Source organism: Rattus rattus, chromosome X, assembly GCF_011064425.1.
Source record: "Rattus rattus isolate New Zealand chromosome X, Rrattus_CSIRO_v1, whole genome shotgun sequence".
Classification (NCBI taxonomy): Eukaryota; Metazoa; Chordata; class Mammalia; order Rodentia; family Muridae; genus Rattus; species Rattus rattus.
Window position 1 is genome coordinate 80,675,661 of NC_046172.1, and position 13,696 is coordinate 80,689,356.

At 35.0% G+C, this 13,696-nt stretch overlaps 1 pseudogene; it reads right to left on the bottom strand.

The window, feature by feature from the left end:
• Positions 1 to 200: 200 nt before the first annotated feature.
• LOC116888019 lies at positions 201 to 1,477 on the bottom strand (annotated as a pseudogene).
• Between the last annotated feature and the right edge of the window lie 12,219 nt (positions 1,478 to 13,696).

Consider the following 13,696-nt stretch of genomic DNA (forward strand, 5'->3'; position numbering starts at 1 on the left):
GGGAATAACAATCGAAATGTAAATAAGAAATACTCAATTTTATAAAGATTAAAAAAAAAAAGAATGGACAAATGGGAACACATAAATTACAAAGATTCTATAAGGCAAAGAATACTGTCATTAGGATAAAACAGCAACCAACAGATTGGGAAAAGATTTTTACTAATCCATTCTTCCTTTAGAGGGTTAAAAAAAGCAATCTACAGATTGCCTTTTTGGCTGACTGCCAGGGCACAGGATATTTCAGCTGTCTCTCCTCCATACAGAACATGATTGTCAGGGATGAGGTCCTGGATGACACACAGGGATACACCATGAGGGATTAATTTGCTTCTTCAATGATCATATTGTTTCCTCCTTGGATAAAATTTTTCACAGTGCTAGAGTTCTTACACTGCTGTATAACCAGCATGAGTTCTCCTGCACCATACCAGCATAGTCCAGCTTCTCAGAGGAAAGCTCTGAGAACCATGGGACAATGTGTCGTCTTGTTGCAATGGCGATCAGCTCAATCTCAGGTCCTCCTACCCAGTGATCTGCAGGCAGGCAGTTCTGAAGGAGTACATGATTGGCTTCATCATCAATGTCTCAGTTTCAAATAGCTAGGTTAGCACCAGTTTCTTTAATCTGCTCAATCGTCTCTTCAGATTTTTCCTTTTCTACTTCTCCAGGGATTTGTAGTCCTTCATAGATGTGACAACAGCTTGTGCCTTTTCTTTTGTTTAGCTGGCTCAAATGGACACGTGAGAATCGAAATGTTAGAATCCACCATTTTTTTTCCCCAGACATCTGTGGGTGACTGAAGTATTTATCAATGATCACATGCTTTATGAGTTTGGTGTTTTCCAGCCACCCAAGTATTTTGCTGTCCCATTTGATGAGCTCAAAGTCAACATCTCTCAGCTCCATATCTGCCATTGTGATGATGGAATTCACAGAAATCTCAGTCATTTGTTGGTGACAGCTGTTAACCACTTTGGAGCCCAGAGATTCAGGGTTATTTATGTCAACAAGCACATTATTGCTGATCTTGTCCAGGTGCTGAATAGCAATTCAGGCAGGCTGTTCTTAGCCATCAGTGATTCTTATTGGGTAGATGCCATAGTCCAGCAGCTGCTCAACTTCTTCCAACAAGGCACCTTCAAGACATCCACTCTTGTGGTCCCATATCGATTTTCATCATCCTGGGATTTAGACAGTTCAAATCTCAGCTTGGCAATCTCATGGTCAACATCGATCATGCTTAGGATGTTGGCATCTTCGTTGTTTACAGTCACATCGCCATCCTTATCAACTATCATCTTATTCAGTGCGTTTGGTCCAAATGACATCTGCATTGTGTTTGCTACAGCTTTGGCAGCCATGATGTGAGACTTGAGGGCTTCAAAATCCAGGAGACCAGACTTGCAATCTTGGTCCTTGAAATGAGAAAGGGGTGCCCATACTCATCTGAGGCAACGATCTCCACTGATGCCATGGTGGACGAACTGGAACAAGTGTTCTCCAATCCTAATAGTTTTGATTTCATTCAATTTTATCTCTTTGAAGTAAGTTAATATGATTTTCTGTAAATATTATAACTGCTGTAATATGTATATATATATATATATATATATGAAGTAGGATGGAGTACATTATTGTTAGCATCTTCATAAAGAAGGAATTTGAGCATAATTTCCTCTTGGATATAGGGGTCACTCCATAAAAGGCAGAAGGAAATGAAATCAACATCTAGTGTAAATCTGAAAAATTTTCCATATTGTAATATAATGTTGATGTTAAAAGATAGATATGAAGAATGTTATGACCATATATACCATATCTGTTCAATATCTATATGTTGAAATATTATTATTCTCTTTTCATCATCTTCTAATCTTTCATTTCTCCATAGGGAGACTGTCATACTCTACTTGAGAAAAATTGAAAGTGTTCTAATCATTCGTTAATCTATTGACTATTTTAGTTTATAACCTGGAAATTTAAAGTACTTATTCTCACACCTGTAACACAGCTTTGCTAAGGATCCATGCATGGGGCACATATGTAATTTAAGAAAGAGTGACAAACTATACTAGGACTGAAATTTGCTATGAAATTGGCCTAAATTTATCCATCATTTAAAATGAAATTTGCTGAATGTTACCTTACTTACGTTGATTCTTCCTTTTTTGTTCTTCATAATAATTTTCCTGTTATTCTTTTAAAGAATTTTTTAGCTGCCCCACAGCTCAATATCTGAGTCCATTACATGTAGTTGCATAATGGTCCCTTTAAGAAGGACCTCAGTCTAAAGTGTTTATTTGTTAGGGTGAGAAAATTTTTCCTTTGTAGATCATGGGCTGATGGGCAGCTCATGCACACAGATAATCAATATGTCTATTTTATAAAAGAAAAAGTTGATTTTCTGCAAAAAAGGAAGCACACCATGATAAAAAGTTCACTAATACATGAGCTGTGCTGTAAGTTTAACTTTTGATTGAAATTAATAGATTAATAAAACACCAAAGGAAATTTGTAATACAAAACATACATCTGCACTGTGTTTTCAAATTGTGTAACTTAAAACTTTAAAATGAACATGGAAACATGAAGAGTATATATTTTACATTATTTATTCTCACATCAAAGGTGCTTAAACTATGTCAGTTAAGTATCCATGATAATATCATAAAATTGAAAGAATTCTTGCAAATGGTTTCTATTCCTTTGTAGTAAATGCTTCACGGAGAAAAAGAGAAGACTCAAAATACCAGTTAGATATGAGTTTGTGTCCCTGTGTCCTTGTGCTGTTTGCTAAGAAAAACATCAATGAAACATACCCTTAGGGATAGAAGCATATACCTGCTAAATGTAATGAATGCTGACAATGAATAATATTGATGTTCTTATCACAAATGACAAGAGGGCTAGGTTACTGCTCTTCCATAATGGCTCTGTGTTAATTCACAAGCTTACAATTTGAAACCTGCAGTGTTCTTGCCAAGTCTTTCACCTGATGTTCATCAGCATAACATATATTTGCCTGTTATTCTGCAAGATTTAAACAAAAAATGTGTATGATACAGTTCCTTTAGCACAATATTCTCTCTGAACCCTATTTATATAAAATAAAATAAATTACAGTATTTCAAGATTTCTTCAGAATTTAGAGATAACTTTATTACTATAATAATGTTTTGTTTTGTAACAAGAACCTCTTTTTCATTAAAATTCATTCTCTTAAAAGTGCCTGTAGTGGTTAATATATCTCTGAGGGAATATATGCAAGAAATATGTAATATTTAGACAGAGAAAATTTGGAATCTCAGTATTTAACAAAAAAGTTCATATTTATTTTTGTAATTACTAAATACCAAATTACTAAAATATCTTTGAGAACTACTAGAATTGTATTGCCATGTGTGAGATAACATTGCAAAATATTTTCGTAATCTCCTATGTAGTAATTAATTATGGGAAGAAAGTGAATTAAGACATTCGTAATAGAGGAAGAACTGAAGAGAATTCTAAAGAAGGGGCAAAAGAACTTCAGTTTAGGATGTGCGCTGAGCCCTGCAAGAGGTGGCTCTATCTGCCTCATCATCAAATCATGTTCAATCACTCCTCATAAGACAAGGAATAATTTGTTTATGTGTTATATTCATATATATTAACCATACGGACTACCTTATTGAACAAACAATATATTATTCTTGTAAATTTTAAGAAGGAACAGTTTTTTAGGCCAAAAATCCAAATCAATGCAAATATCCATTTCTTCTTTTTTATCAAATGCAGTATTTTTTGTCCAGTGTCCACATTCCCTTATTCTTTAAAAATAGACTTAGCTGAGTACAGGTAAGGTGACTAGACTGATCTGGTACCAAAGGTCTGTTAGTAAAGTGTGAGAAAAAGATTGCCCCTATCGTTTCCACTTCTATTTTTCTGATTGCTAGAATCCAGATATGAGGGCTGGACTGAAGTATCTTGGAAAATTAATAGAAACCATAGATGAAAACAAAACAAAACAAAAAAAGTAATCTGGAGTCACCAGTATTTACACCTTGTAAAATTGGTGAGACTGTTTATGTCTAGAATTTGTTCACTTGAAGAAAAAAATATTTTATTTTCATTTTTACTTGCATAATTTTTATTAGGAATGATATATATCACACATAACCAATCAATTCCCTACTGTCAGTTACCTCTAATTATCTTACTAGGGCTTGATGAAAAGATAATATTAAAGATATCTTAAAATCCATATTAAAACTTTTTATTTTATGTTACACACACACACACACACACACACACACACACACACACACACACACACACACACACACACCAGGTTTCATTGAACTTATGATATATGGAGTACAGTGATCCTCCCAGATCCATGGTTGGCAATGTATTGACAGGTAAACAGCTACTAGAAAAGAAAGAGTACACTTTCATTAAGTAAATTGTCCTTCCAAGATTACAGGGACAATACAAATTGGAGTCAGGGGAGTGTAACTATTTAAAAAAATTAAAAGTTAACTGATGTGGGAAAAGCAATTGTAATTGTGGGTAACACAACAGACCTTGAATTGCATAAAATTCAGAGGGCAAGCACAGACCTAGAGAGCATGCATTTATTGCCTTCAGTTTGACAGCAAATGTATAGTGACCAGTTTTTTCAGGATCCTGCTACTATGAATTCCCTACTATGATAAACTATAATGTGTCTCTATAAGCTTAATGAACTCCATATTTGTTAAGATGATTTGGGGAATATGTTATTATAGCTAAAGTAGAGAGACTTTACCTGAATTTACCTGAATGGTTATTTCCCTATTTTCATATTAAAGTATGTCCAGATTTCAGGTTGTATTTGTCATGGACTTAAAGACATATGATCCAATGTTATAGTCAGGTTTGGATGGAAAATTATGTGGAAAACCTCGATCACTTTTATAACATAGTAATTTTTTTCTTTTATTGGATTTTTATTTTCATTTCAAGTATTATCTCCTTTCCTGGTTTCCCCTCTGAAAACACCCTATAAAATCACCTTCCACAATGATACTATGAGGATGCTCCCCAACCCAAAGACCAACTCTCACCTCAATGCCCTGGTATTCCCCTACACTGGAGAAACTGTATATGGAATGGGTCCCCAGGTGGGGCAGTCCCTGGATGACCTTTTCTTCAGTTTGTGCTCTACATTTTGTCTCCCTATTTTGTCATGTATTTTGTTTCCTCTTCTAAGAAGAACTGAAGGATCTGCACTGTAGTCATGCTTCTTCTTGAGCTTAATATTGTCTGTGGATTGTATCTTGGGTAATCAAAACTTTTGGGTTAATATCCATTTATCAGTGAGTGCACACCACTTTTTTTATCTCACTCAGGATAATATTTTCTAGTTCCATCCACTTGTGTAAGTATTTCATGTAGTCATTGTTTTTAGTAGCTGAATAGTACTCCATTGTTTAATTGTACCACATTTTCTGTATCCAGTTTGCCATTGAACGGCATCTGGGTTCTTTCCAGCTTCTGGCTATTATAAATAAGGCTGCTATGAAAATAGTGGAGCATGTGTCTTTGTTGTATGTTGGAGAATCTTTAGGGTATATGCCCAGGAATTGTATAGCTGGGTCCTCAGGTAGTACTATATACAGGTAAATGAGGAAACATCAGACTGATTTCCACAGTGCTTGTAAGAGCTTGCAATCCCACCAACAATGGAGGAGTGTTCCTCTTTCTCCATGTCCTTGCCAAAATCTGCTGTCATCTGATTTTTTGAACTTAGCCTTTCTGACTTGTATGAGGTGGAATCTCAGAGTTGTTTGATTTGCATTGCCCTGATGAGTAAGAATGTTGAATATTTCTTTAGGTGCTTTGCTGCCATTCGATATTCCTCATTTGAGAATTCTTTGTTTAGCTTTGTACCCCATTCCTACTAAGGAATTATTTGGTTCTCTAGAATCTAATTTCTTGACTTCCTTGTATATATTAGATATTAGTCCTTTATTGGATGGGTAAAGATCTTTTCCCAATCTGTTGGTTTTCGTTTTGTCCTAATGACAGTGTCATTTAACTTACAGAAGGTTTTCAACTTTATGAGGGTCCATTTGGCAATTCTTGTTCTTAGAAAATAAGTCATTGATATTCTGCTCAGGAAATTTTTCTCAGTACCCATGTGTTTGAGGCTATTTCCCATTTTCTCTTCTATTCATTTTATTGTATCTGATTTTATGTGGAAATCGTTGACACACTTGGACTTGAGCTTTGTACAAGGGAATAAGAATGGATTGATTTGTATTCTTTCTACGTGCTGACCTCCAATTGAAACTGCACCACTCGTTGAAAAATGCGGTCTTTTTTTCCACTGGATTGTTTTAGCTCCTTTGTCAAAGATCAAGTGACCATAGGTGTGTGGGTTCATTTCTGTGTCTTCAATTCTATTCCACTGATCTACCTCCCTGTCTCTTTACCAATACCAAACTTTTTTAAAATCACCATTTCTCTGTGATACTGCTTGAATTCAGGGATGGTGATTACCGCAGAAGTTCCTTTATTGAGAATAGTTTTTGCTATCTTGGGTGTTTGCTTATTCCAAATGAATTTGCAAATTGCAAATTTGATTTGGAATTGTGATGGGAATTGCATTCAATATATAGGTTGCTTTCAGCAAGATGGCCATTTTTCCTTTATTAATCCTGCCAATACATCAGCATGGGAAATTTGTCCAACTTCTGAGATCTTCAATTTCTTTCTTCAGATTCCTGAAGATGGGTTCATACAAATTTTTCATGTGCTTGAGTAGAGTCACACCAAGGTATTTTATATTATTTATATATTTGCGACTACTGTGAAGGGTGTCATTTCCCTGATTTTTTTCTTAGCCTGTTTATCCTTTGAGTAGATGAAGGCTACTCATTTGGTTGAAGAGTTAATTTTATATCCAGACACTTTGAGGGACATTGTTTTTCAGCTGAAGGAGTTCTCTGGTATAATTTTTGGTGTCACTTAAGGATACTGCCATATCACCTACAAATAGTGACATTTTGACTTCTTCCTTTCCAGTTTGTATGCCTTTGACCTCTTTTTTGTTTGTTTGTTTGTTCATTTGTTTTCTAATTGTTCTTGTTAGGATTGTATGTACATTATTGAATAGGTAGGGAGAGAGTGGGCAGCTTTGTCTACTCCCTTATTTTAGTTGGATTGCTTCAGGTTTTTCTCCATTCAGTTTGATGTTGGCTACTGGTTTGCTTTATATTGCTTTTACTATGCTTAGCTATGGACTTTGAAATCCTGATCTTTCCAAGATTTTTACCATGAAGTTATATTGAATTTTGTCAAATGCTTTCCCAGCATCCAGTCAGATGGCCATGTGTTTTTTTTCCTTAGAGTTTATTTATATAGTGGATTACATTGATGGATTTCTGTATATTGAACCATTCCTTCATCCCTGGGATGAAGGCTACCTGATCATGATGGATGATCATTTTGATGTGTTCTTGGATTCAGTTTGCAAGAATTTTTTATTGAGTATTTTTGCATTGATATTCATAAGGGAAATTGGTCTGAAGTTCTCTTTCTTTGTTGGGTTTTGGTGTGGTTTCGTTATAAGAGTAATTGTGGCTTCATAGAAGGAATTCGGTAGTGCTCCATCTGTTTCAATTTTGTGAAATAATTTGGACAGTATTGGTACGAGGTCTTCTATGAAGGTCTGATAGAATTCTGCACTAAACCCATTTGGTCCTTGGCCCCTTTTGGTTGGGAGACTTTTAATGACTTCTTTTATTTCTAGGGGGTTGTGGGACTGTTTAGATGTGTTTTTTTATCCTGATTTAAATTTGGTACCTGGCATCTGTCTAAAAAATTGTCAATTTTTTCTAGATTTCCAATTTGGTTGGCTATTATTTTTTGTAGTAGGATCTGATAATTCTTGAATTTCTTCAGTTTCTTTTGTTTTATCTTTTTTCTCTCCTGACTTTGTTAATTTGCAAAGTGTCTCTGTACCCTCTGGACAGTATTTCTATGGGTTTCATCTTATATTTTTTTCTCAAAGAACCAGCTCCTGGTTTTATTGATTCTTTGTATAGTTCTTTTTGTTTCTACTTGGTTGATTTCAACTCTGAATTTGATTATTTCCTGCCTTCTATTCCTCTTTGGTGTATTTCCAACTTTTCTTTTCTAGAGCTTTTAGTTGTGATGTCAAATTGTTAGTTTATGCTCTCTCCAGTTTCTTTTGGGTGGCATTTAGTGCTATAAGTTTTCCTCTTAGCACTGCTTTAATTGTGTCTCATGTTTTGATATATTGTGCCTTCATTTTTATTAAATTCTGTCTTTCATTTCTTTTTTGTCCAAGTTATCATTGAGTAGAGTGTTGCTCAGCTTCCATGTGCTTGTGAGTTTTCTGTTGTTTTTGTTGTTATTGAAGACCATCCTTAACCCGTGGTGATCTAATAGGACACATGGGATTATTTCAATCTTCTTGTATCTGTTGAAGGCTTGCTTTGTGACTGAATATAATGTCAATTTTTGAGAAGGTACCCTGAGGTGCTGAGAAGAAGGTATATTCTTTCGTTTTAGGATGAAATGTTCTATAGATATTTGTTAAATCTGTTTGGTTCATAACTTTCATTGATTTCACTGTGTCTCTCTTTAGTCTCTGTTTCCATCATCTGTCCATTTCTGAGTTTAGAGTGTTGAAGTCTCCCACTATTATTGCTTAAGTACAGTGTGTGCTTTGAACTTTAGTAAAGTTTCTTTTGTGAAAGTGGATGCCCTTGCTTTTGGGCAAGATGTTCAGAATTGATATTATATCTTGCTAGATTTTTCCGTTAATAAGTATGAAATGTCCTTTCTTATCTTTTTGGATAAATTTTGATTGAAAGTCAATGTTATTTGATATTATAATAGCTACTCCAGCTTGTTTTTTGGGACAATTTACCTGGAAAATTATTTTTCTCTCTTTTACTCTGAGGTAGAGTCTGTCTTTGTCACTGAGGTGTGTTTCATGTGTGCAGCAAAATGCTGGATCCATTTTGCATATTCAGACAACTAGTGTATGTAATTTTGACTTTTACACCAAGTTTTCAGATAGCTGTAAAATATATTTTGATTATATAACCATTCTGCCACCTTCCTTTAGTAACTGTCATTCATAAGGAAACTAATTTCTATTCAGTATCTTTTCGGTGATAGCTGATTGACAGCAGCCAAACAATAACCGATTTACCATAAGGCCTTTAATTTTTCATAAGGAATTGTTACAGAACCTTTTCTTCTATTTTACTTGCTCACATCTGGGCTATTATGAAATGAAAAAATGAAATTTTCTTTATTCTCATTATCACAGCACCTTATTTAATTAGTTATTCCATGAAAGTTAAAGTGATCACTTTCACTATCAGTATAGTAATATATTTTAAGAAATGGCCATATATTTTTTTTTTCGAGCTGAGGACTCCATCTAGGGCCTTGTGCTTCCTTTGGGCAAGCACTCTACCACTGAGCTAAATCCCCAACCCCATTTTTTTTTTTATTAACTTGAGTATTTCTGTATTTACATTTTAGTGTTATTCCTTCCAGGTTTCGGGCAAACATCCCCCTAATCCTTCCTCCCTCTTCCTTATGGGTGTTCCCATACCCATCCTCCCCCCATTGCTGCCCTCTGCCCAACAATCTAGTTCACTGGGGTTCAGTCTTAGCAGGACCCAGGGGCTTCTCTTCCACTAGTGCTCTTACTAGGATATTCATTGCTACCTATGAGGTCAGAGTCCAGGGTCAGTCCATGTATAGTCTTTAGGTAGTGGCTTAGTCCCTGGAAGCTCTGGTTGCTTGGCATTGTTGTACATATGGGGTCTCGAGTTCCTTCAAGCTCTTCCAGCTCTTTTCTCTCATTCCTTGAACAGGGGTCCTATTCTCAGTTCAGTGGTTTGCTGCTGGCATTTGCCTCTGTATTTGCTGTATTCTGGCTGTGTCTCTCAGGAGTGATCTACATCCAGCTCCTGTCGGCCTGCACTTCTTTGCTTCATCCATCTTGTCTAATTGGGTGGCTGTATATGTATGGGCCACATGTGGGGCAGGCTCTGAATGGGTGTTCCTTCAGTCTTTGTTTTAATCTTTGCCTCTCTATTCCCTGCCAAGGGTATTCTTGTTCCCCCTTAAAGAAGGAGTGAAGCATTCACATTTTGATCATCCGTCTTGGAGTTTCATTTGATCTAGGCGCTAGGGTAATTCAAGCATTTGGGCTAATAGCCACTTATCAATGAGTGAATACCATGTGTGTTTTTCTGTGATTGGGTTACCTCACTCAGGATGATATTTTCCAGTTCCATCCATTTGCCTGTGAATTTCATAAAGTCATTGTTTTTGATAGTGGATTAATATTCCATTGTGTAGATATACCACATTTTCTGTATCCATTCCTCTGTTGAAGGGCATCTGGGTTCTTTCCAGCTTCTGGCTATTATAAATAAGGCTGCTATGAATATATGGCCATATTTTGAACTTTGTAGTCACCCCTTATTAGAAGTCTGAGAAAATTAGAAATATAAGCCATTAATTCTAGTATCAGATTTAGCCTTCTATATTAATATAAAAACTTCTTCTAATTTTAGGCTTATACAAATTGTCTTTATTTTCTATAACCATTCTGATGTTACTGGGAAATGGAGAATTGTGAAAAAGATGATTTTTTATTTTAAAGAATAATGCTATGTATAAGCTTTTTCATTGTTAGAAATATATTCTTTGCTCATACAATATATCCTCTTTTCAGTCTCCTCTCTCTTCACTCCTTCAACTCCTTGTTACTCTCTCTCCCAAATGCACTGCTCCCCCTTTTTCCTTCAGAAAATAGCAGATATCCTAGGAATATCAACTGAAGACATTATAGCAAGATGCAATAAAACTAGGCACAAATTCTTATATCTAGACAGGATGATGTAACCTATTAGGAGGAAACGTGTTCAAGAGGAAGAAAAAAAAAAAAAAGACACCTCACTCCCACTATTAAGAATCCAACCAAAAAACAAAAACAAAACAAAACAAAAACAAAAACAAAAACAAAAAACTTAAACACCCTTAACATATATGAAGAAGAGCTAATGCAAACCCATCTAGACTGTGTCATCATCATTTCAGTTTCTGTGAGTTTCTATGAGCCCTGCTTAGTTAATTCTGTGGGTTGTTTTTCTGGTATCCATGACTGTTTTAACTCTTATGATGATTCTTCCCCCTTTTCCATGGATTTCTCTAAGCTCTCCCTAATATGTGGTTGTGGGTCTCTGCATCCGTTCTCATCATCTTCAGAAAGAAACTTCTCTGATGGCAATTGGGCTATACACCAATCTATGAATATAGAAGTATATCTTTAAGCATCAATTCATTGATTTGTTGTTTGATATGTTTATTTCTATCCTAGGTCTCTGGGCCATCCAGGTTCCACTTCCTGGCCAACTAGACAGTGTTTGACATGATATATCTTTTGAGAGATGGGCCTCAAGTCAGACCAATCATTAGTTGGCCACTCCCACAATCTCTCAGCCACAAATGGCCCAGCATATATTGCAAGCATGACAGGTTTTACGTAGATGGTTTTGTGGTTCAGTTGGTATTCCAGTCCCACCACTCGAAGATGGGCAAAAGGCAAATTTTGAAACACAAAGATAATTATTTTTTATACATCTATGTATCTGTGGGGGGGGGGCGTTTGCATATACATTACACTGCAATTGTATAGAGCTCAGCACAATTTGCAAAAATTGAGTATTTCATTTCATTATATTGGTTTGAGGGATTGGGCTAAGATTGTTAGTTCTAGTGGCCAATTCATTTTTTTCTCAGCTACCTTTCAAGCCCATATGATTTAGTTTCAAATGATATATATTATATATGGATATATATATCACATATATATGTGAAGCATAAAATCTAATACCATGATCTGTAGGGCAACCCTTAACAACAGTAAAACAAAATACATATTCTTAAGTTATTTGTTTTATTGTGGGACACTAATAATAGAAATATCTCCCTTAATTTTCTGTCATTAAAATCACCAGAGAAAAATTAAAACTCAGACAGCATAATGAAGTTAAACCAATAACTAACATCATTGTAAGCCAATACTAAAGATCATTTCTTAAAACATTTATAGTTGAATCCAAGAATAGATCCTTAGATCCTTATACCTGAATGTTTTAGCTCAGAAATTGAAATATGTATATTAGAGAGCATTATGAAGCTTTTGTGTTGTATTTATTTGTTTAATCATATGTTTGTGTTTTGATTGATATCTTGTATTGTGATAAGTTTTAGCAGTCTTTTTTTGAAATATATTTTATCTTATGTGTATAGGTGTTTTGCCTGAATACTAAGCCACAGAGGTTAGAAAAGGGCATCAGATCCGCTGGATGAGTTGTTTCTGAATGTCCATGTGGTTGTGTAATTTTAAACCATTATCCTCTGCAATAACAAGTGTCCTTAACCAGTGGGCAAACTCTACAGACCTGAGAATAAACACTTTTTGAAATATGAGTTGGTTATCCTAAGAGAAGCTCATGTTTAGCTTCCTTGATCATGAGAATATTGATCATATTTTGTGTGTTTCAGAAGAATTAAGAATCAAATGCTGCTTATAATAAATTCATGTTCTAAAAACAGTTACATCTAATATCTAGATGCAAGTACTGCTTATGGCGGGTAAAATATTTAATGTCCTCAACCAAAAAAGGAGTTTGACATCAGCATCTCAGAATATAAATGGAGGGAGATGGGTGGTCCAGGTCCCTGGATCTCATACAAGGGAAAGTATTTTGGAGAGGTTGCAAGTTTTGCTAAGTATTTTAGGTAGCAAACAGTCTGATCCATAGTTGGAGTCTAATGAATGGTAAGGCAAGGGAAATTGCAAAGTTTGTAATTCTAGAATGAATTCTTTCCAACACACAAAAAATTAAATGTTATATTCTGTTACATTTCCAACTATTTATTTATTTATTTATTTATTTATTTATTTATTTATTTATTTATTTATTTGCCAGTAACTGATATTCTGAGGCATTGCCTGGATTGGCCAGTTGGTTATCTAGATAAATTTCAGAGGTTAGTCTATCATCATGTCAGGGGAGCATGGTGCCTAGCAGGCTGATATGGTAACATGGTGCTGGAGAAGTAGATGAGAGTTCTACTTCATTCTATGCAGAGATCCATAGGCTGAAACTATTTTTATTTCTTCTTTAATATAATGTTTTATCATATTTATAGATTATTCTATGTCACACACTGACTTTGTTTCTTTTCTTTTGGTTTTGTTGTTGTATTTCTTCTATGTTTGAAGTTGTTCACAACTCTCATCATCATTAACTGTGAATACCTGAAAAAGAAACATTAGTTTCTGCCTCACATGGGATTAAGTGATGCTGTTTATTATATCTTCAACATTTACTACCACCTTCTTCTGCACAGAAACTCAGATCAAAAAAAGGAGAAAAAAAAGGAGAGTCAGGAATTCTACCCACCTTATAATACAACTTAAGTAGAAAAGGGAAAATATTATCACCTTCAATTTACATATAACAGTAATCAGAAATGATGTGTAGACAATGGATTAAAATGGAGCTAAAATAAAAAAATAAGCAAAGGAAGCAAAGACAAACAGTGGTAATGGAATGGAGAAACAGTAATACTCTTTGCTCAAAGAGAAAGAACAATAAGT